This window comes from Capricornis sumatraensis, chromosome 7 (genome assembly GCF_032405125.1).
Source record: "Capricornis sumatraensis isolate serow.1 chromosome 7, serow.2, whole genome shotgun sequence".
Taxonomy (NCBI): domain Eukaryota; kingdom Metazoa; phylum Chordata; class Mammalia; order Artiodactyla; family Bovidae; genus Capricornis; species Capricornis sumatraensis.
Genome location: NC_091075.1, coordinates 112,431,498 through 112,438,600, shown reverse-complemented (window position 1 = coordinate 112,438,600; position 7,103 = coordinate 112,431,498). Strand labels below are relative to the sequence as shown.

Genomic DNA, 7,103 nt, shown 5'->3' with positions numbered 1-7,103 from the left:
CTTGGACAGCAAGGAGATCCAACCAGTCCGTCCTAAAGGAAATCAGATCTGAATCTTCATTGGAAGGACTGATGTTGAAGCTGGAACTCCAATACTTTGGCCACCTAATGCTAAGAACTGACTCATTTGAAAATACCCTGATGCTGGGAAAGATAGATGGTGGGAGGAGAAGGGGATAATAGAGGATGAGATGGTTGGGTGGTATCACCAACTCAATGGACATGAGTTTGAGTAAACTCTGGGAGTTGGTGATGGACAGGGAGGCCTGGTGTGCTGCAGTCCATGGGGTCACAAAGAGTCAGACACGACTGAGTGACTGAACTGAACTGAACTGATATCTGGTCAATTTGACCAGATTATAGATCATTGGAGGCAGTGGCCTTCTATGTTTATTTTCCTAGTTCTTGTTGATTCATTTATGTATCCACTATTGAGTGCCTACTATGTGCCAGCCACTACCAGGCACTGGGGATACAACCAGCAACAAAACAGAAGGCACATGCATTATTCTGTGCAGTCAGAGATACTGTAAATCAATGTTTACTGTTGATACTAGCTACCATAATTCATAGCTCTAATTATCTTGACAAATTTTTAAACAGTGAGATTCGAGGCTGAAACTGACCTACTAAATTGGAGTCCTGCAAGCTACAACATAGACTTGCTAGGCTGGTCATGGGTGGAGCAAAGGCATGCATGTAGAATATTGAGGTAAGGCAACTTCGGCAAGGAGATAGAAGAAACCACACACTGAAACATATTGTAATCCTGGCTTGTAATGAAATTTCCATTTGTTATCTCCCATGTGCATGCATGCTAAGTAGCTTCAGTTGTGTCTGATTGTTTGCAACCCCATGGACTATAGCCTACTAGGCTCCTCTGTCCATGGGATTCTCCAGGCAAGAATACTGGAGTGGGTTGCTATGCCCTCCTCCAAGGGATCTTCCTTACCCAGGGATCAAACCCAGGTCTGTCTTCTGCATTAGCAAGTGGGTTCTTTACCACTAGTACCACTATGGGATCCCCGTTACCCGCCACCCCCATACTTGTCAGAATATATTTTGTGAGTAGATAAAGCAAAAGCAAATGATATTCCTATTTTACGCTTGGAAAACCAAAGCCTGGAAACAAAATAATTTGCCTAGGTAGTTTGCATAGCTGGACTGAGTGCCCCCCCTTCCTATTTCTCAGTCTCCTGCTCCGCTACTTGGGCATCAGGCTGCCACCCAAAATATGCAGCATGTTAGCGCAAAACAGTCACGGTGACAAGCCCTACAAACATTGATGGCTATGCCACCAAAGGATACAGAATGGAGAAGACAACCCTTGAAGCCTTCCCAGTAACTCCAGACTGAATGAGTAACAGTTGAGAGCAGTGACCTCAGAGTGAGAGCTTCCTGTTTTCAAAATTCAGAAATAATTCTCAAATGTGCTTACTCATTTTTCTATTAGAAGAATGAGGTATGATCATGTATATTGTATATACTGCATTTAATTCTTTTTTAATTCACATTCTCTAAAGCTTAACTCTTTGTATCGATAAATTATTCTATTCAGAGAAAAGTCAAGATGCATTCCAAAAACTGGAAAAGGTAAGGAGACTAAATTCTTCCTATATTTGAAAGGAAGAAAGAACTAGATGTTAAATATTAAACATCTTCATTGACTATTTAATCGCTAAGGAAAACCAGTGATGTAAACAAAACAAACTTTGACTTTATGGGAAAAACTGAATTCCATTACCAGTTCTGACACCTGAAGGGTGGAGTGTGTTAACGTAGTCAGGCTATCATTTGTCAGTCTGTTTTCTCCTCTGATAAATAACATAGGGAACTATGCCCCCAAAACACCTTATGCCATGAGACCACTGGTCTTGAAATTAGGATAGTCAGACCATGTCAATCCAATAGAAATATAATGAGAGCTACATATGAAGCAACACTGAAAGAGGAAAAAGAAGTGGGTGAAGTTAACTTGAGTAATATATTTCCTTTAATTCAACGTAGGCAAAGTCAGTTCAGTCCCTCAGTCGTGTCCGACTCTTTGTGACCCCATGGACTGCAGCACACGAGGCCTCCCTGACCATCACCAACTTCCAGAGTCCACTCAAACTCATGTCCGTTGAATCAGTGATGCCATCCAACCATCTCGTCCTCTGTCATCCCCTTCTCCTCCTGCCTTCAATCTTTACCAGCATCAGGGTCTTTTCCAATGAGTCAGCGCTTCACATAAGGTGACCAAACTATTGGAGTTTCAGCTTCAGCATCAGGCCTTCCAATGAACATTCAGGACTGATTTCCTATAGGATGGATTGGTTGGATCTCCTTGCTGTCCAAGGGACTCTCAAGAGTCTTCTCCAACACCACAGTTCAAAAGCATCAGTTCTTCAGCGCTCAGCTTTCTTTATAGTCCAACTCTCACATCCATATTTGACCACTGGAAAAACCATAGCCTTGACTAGACAGACCTTTGTTGACAAAGTAATGTCTTTGCCTTTTAATATGCTATCTAGGTTGGTCATAAATTTCCTTCCAAGGAGTAAGCGTCTTTTAATTTCATGGCTGCAATCACCATCTGCAGTGATTTTGGAGCCCAGAAAAATAAAGTCAGCCACTGTTTCCACTGTTTCCCCATCTATCTGCCATGAAGTGATAGGACCGGATGCCATGATCTTCGTTTTCTGAATGTTGAGCTTTAAGCCAACTTTTTCCCTCTCCTCTTTCACTTTCATCAAGAGGCTCTTTAGTTCTTCTTCTCTTTCTGCCATAAGGGTAGTGTCATTTGCATATCTGAGGTTATTGATATTTCTCCCAGAAATCTTGATTCCAGTTTGTGCTTCTTCCAGCCCAGCGTTTCTCATGATGTACTCTGGATATAAGTTAAATAAGCAGGGTGACACTATACAGCCTTGACATACTCCTTTTCCTATTTGGACCCAGTCTATTGTTCCATGTCCAGTTCTAACTGTTGCTTCCTGACCTGAATACAGGTTTCTCCAGAGGCAGGTCAGGTGGTCTGGTATTCCCATCTCTTTCAGAATTTTCCACAGTTTATTGTGATCCACACAGTCAAAGGCATTGGCATAGTCAATAAAGCAGAAATAGATGTTTTTCTGGAACTCTCTTGCTTTTTCCATGATCCAGCGGATGTTGGCAATTTGATCTCTGGTTCCTCTGCCTTTCCTAAAACCAGCTTGAACATCTGAAAGTTCACAGTTCACATTGTTGAAGCCTGGCTTGGAGAATTTAGAGCATTACTTTACTAGCCTGTGAGATGAGTGCAACTGTGCAGTAGTTTGAGCATTCTTTGGCACTGGCTTTCTTAGGGATTGGAATGAAAACAGCTTTTCCAGTCCTGTGGCCACTGCTGAGTTTTCCAAATTTGCTGGCATATAGAGTGCTGCACTTTCACAGCATCATCTTTCATGATTTGAAATAGCTCAACTGGAATTCCATCGCCTCCACTAGCTTTTTTTGTAATAATGCTTCCTAAGGCCCACTTGACTTCACATTCCAGGATGTCTGGCTCTAGGGGAGTGATCATACCATCATGATTATCTGGGTCGTGAAGATCTTTTTTGTACAGTTCTTCTGTATATTCTTTGTAATATCTTCTTAATATCTTCTGCTGCTGTTGCTGCTGCTGCTGCTGCTGCTGCTGCTGCTGCTAAGTCGCTTCAGTCATGTCCGACTCTGTGTGACCCCATAGATGGCAGCCCACCAGGCTCCCTCATCCCTGGGATTCTCCAAGCAAGAACACTGGAGTGGGTTGCCATTTCCTTCTCAAATGCATGAAAGTAAAAAGTTAAAGTGAAGTCACTCAGCCATGTCTGACTCTTAGAGACCCCATAGACTGCAGCCTACCGGGCTCCTCTGTCCATGGGATTTTCCAGGCAAGAGCACTGGGGTAGGATGCCATTGCCTTCTCCTCTGCTTCTGTTAGGTCCATACAATTTCTGTCCTTTATCGAGCCCATCTTTGCATGAAATGTTCTGCTGATATCTCTAATTTTCTTGAAGAGATCTCTAGTCTTTCCCATTCTATTGTTTTCCTCTATTTCTTTGCACAGATCACCGAGGAAGGCTTTCTTATCTCTCCTTGCTATTCTTTGGAACGCTGCATTCAAATGAGTATATCTTTCCTTTTCTCTTTGCTTTTCACTTCTCTTCTTTTCATAGCTATTTGTAAGGCCTCCTCAGACAGCCATTTCTCTTTTTCTTGGGGATGGTCTTGCTCCCTGTCTCCTGTACAATGCTTGCAAAGGATTATCGTTTATCCATGTAGCTGATATAAAAATTATTCATTTGCTGCATCTATTGAGATCCTTGTTGTTTCTGCATTTTTTCTATTAATATTGTTTTGATTAAGTTTTGAATGTTAAACCAATCTTGCATTTCTGGGGAAAATTCCTCTTGGTCACGGTGTGCAACTGTATCAGTTCAGTTCAGTTCAGTCTCTCAGTCAGTCATGTCTGAATCTTGGCGACCCTATGGACTGCAGCATTCCAGGCTTCCCTGTCCACCACAACTCCCAGAGCTTGCTCAAACTTATGTCCATTGAGTTGATGATGCCATCCAACCATCTTGTTCTCTGTCATCCCCTTCTCCTCCTGCCCTCAATCATTCCCAGCAACAGGGTCTTTTCCAGTGAGTCAGCTCTTCACATAAGGTGACCAAACTATTGGAGTTTCAGCTTCAGCAGCAGTCCTTCCAATGAATATTCATTGATTTCCTTGAGGACTGACTGGCTGGATCTCCTTGCAGTCCAAGCAACTCTCAAGAGTCTTTTCCAACACCACAGTTCAAAGTATCAATTCTTTGGCACTCAGCTTTCTTTATGGTCCAACTCTCACATCCATAGATGACTACTGAAAAAACCTTAGCTCTGGCTAGAAGACCTTTGTTGGTAAAGTAATGTCCATCTAGTCAAAGCTATGGTTTTTCCAGAAGTCACGTATGGATGTGAGAGTTTGACCATAACTCTCTTATTCTGGACCATAATTCTTCTTCTGAGCACTGAAGAATTGATGCTATTGAATTGTGTTGGTGGAGAAGACTCTTAAGAGTCCCTTGGAAAAGACCTTGATGCTGGGAAAGACTGATGTCAGGAGGAGAAGGGGACGACAGAGGATGAGGTAGATGGATGGCATCACCAACTCAATGGACATAAGTTTGAGCAAGGTCTGGGAGGTGGTGATGGACAGGGAAGTCTGGTTTGCTGTAGTCCGTGGGGTTGCCAAGATTCGGACTTACTGAGTGACTGACCTGAACTGAACTGAGGTGGTGCTGGGGTAAAGAACCTGCCTGCCAGTGCAGGAGAAATAAGAGACGTGGATTCAGTCACTGGGTTGGGAAGATCCCCTGGATGAGCGCATGGCAACTAACTCTAATATTCTTGCCTGGAAAATCTCCATGTTCAGAGGAGCCTCGCGGGCTGTGGTCCATAGGGTCACAAAGAGTTGGACATAACTGAAGGGATGTAGCATGCACAGCATACATGAGGAATATTGATCTGTAGTTGTCTGGTCATGTCTTTGTCTGGTTTAGGTATCAATGTAATACTGGTGTCATAGAATGAGTTGGGAAGTGTTTCTTCCTCTTCAAATTTTTTGTAAGAGTGTGTGAAGAGTTGGTATTTCTATACGCATGGTTGAATTCACTAGTGAAGCCATCTAGGCCTAGATTTTCCTTTGTGGAAAGTTTTAAAATTGCTAATGAAATCTCTTTACTTGTTATAAGTCTATTCAGATTTTTTTTTCTTATTTCAGTTTCAGTTGCTTGTGTTTTTCTGAGAATTTATCTGTTTCATCTAGATTATCAAATTTGATGTCATATGATTACTCATACTACTCCCTTACAATTCTTTTTATTTCTGAGGTTAGTACTGAGATCCCCTCTTTTATTCCGGATTTCAGTAATCTGCTTTTAAGTCGCCTCAGTCGTGTCCGACTCTGTGCAACCCCACAGACGGCAGCGCACCAGGCTTCCCCGTCCCTGGGATTCTCCAGGCAAGAGCACTGGAGTGGGTTGCCATTTCCTTCTCCAATGCATGAAAGTGAAAAGTGAAAGTGAAGTCGCTCAGTCGTGTCCGACTCTTAGCGACCCCATGGACTGCAGCCCACCAGGCTCCTCCATCCATGGGAGTTTCCAGGCAAGAGTACTGGATTGGGGTGCCATTGCCTTTTTCTTGGCCAGGTTAACTAGAGGTTAATTTTGTTGATCTTTTTCAAAGCACTAGCTTTTTATTTCATTGATGTTCACTACTACTTCTATTCTCTATTTTATTTATTTGTGCTCTAATTTTCATTATGTTGTTCTTCCTGCCTGCTTTTGTTTTAGCTTCTTTTTTTAATTTCTTAAGATGGAAGTTCAGGTTTTTGATCATAGATATTTATTCTTCTTATAAAAATGAGCATTATAGCTGTAAGTTTCCCTCTGATTGCTGTTGAGTTTTGGTATGTGTGGTTTTATTTTCATTTATCTAAAATTTGCCTTGTGATTTCTTCTTTGACTCATTTATTACTTAGGAGAGTTTTTAAACTTTTCATTTCTCAGATTTCTTTATATCATTATGAGTTTCCATTTCATTTCATTGAGGTCAAAGAACATTGTATAATTTAAATATTTAAAAATTGTGTGTGTATGCTCAGTCACTCAATCGTGTCTGACTCTTTGCAGCCCTATGGACTATAGCACGGACTGTAGCCTACCAGGCTTCTCAGTCCATGGGATTTTCCAGGCAAGAGTACTGGAGTGGGTTGCCATTTCTTTCTCCAGGGGATCTTACCAACCCAGGGATCGAACCTGGGTCTCCTGCATTGGAGGCAGACGCTTTACCCACTGAGCCACCAGGGAAGCCCACTGTATAATTTAAATATTTAAAAACTGTGTGTGTATGTTCAGTCACTCAATTGTGTCTGATTCTTTGCAGCCCTATGGACTATAGCCTGCCAAGATCCTCTGTCCATGGAGCTTTCCACGCAAGAATATTGGATTGGATCACTGTTTCCTCCTCCAGGGGATCTTCCCAAACCAGGAGTCAAACCCTTGTCTCCTGCATTGGCAGGCGGATTCTTTGCCACTAGCGCCACCTGAGATACTTTTA

General features: G+C 42.3%; 1 non-coding gene across 1 annotated transcript; it reads right to left on the bottom strand.

The window, feature by feature from the left end:
- Positions 1–6,781: 6,781 nt before the first annotated feature.
- TRNAW-CCA (transfer RNA tryptophan (anticodon CCA)) lies at positions 6,782–6,853 on the bottom strand. The gene has a single exon. It is a non-coding gene; the product is annotated as a tRNA-Trp (tRNA).
- Between the last annotated feature and the right edge of the window lie 250 nt (positions 6,854–7,103).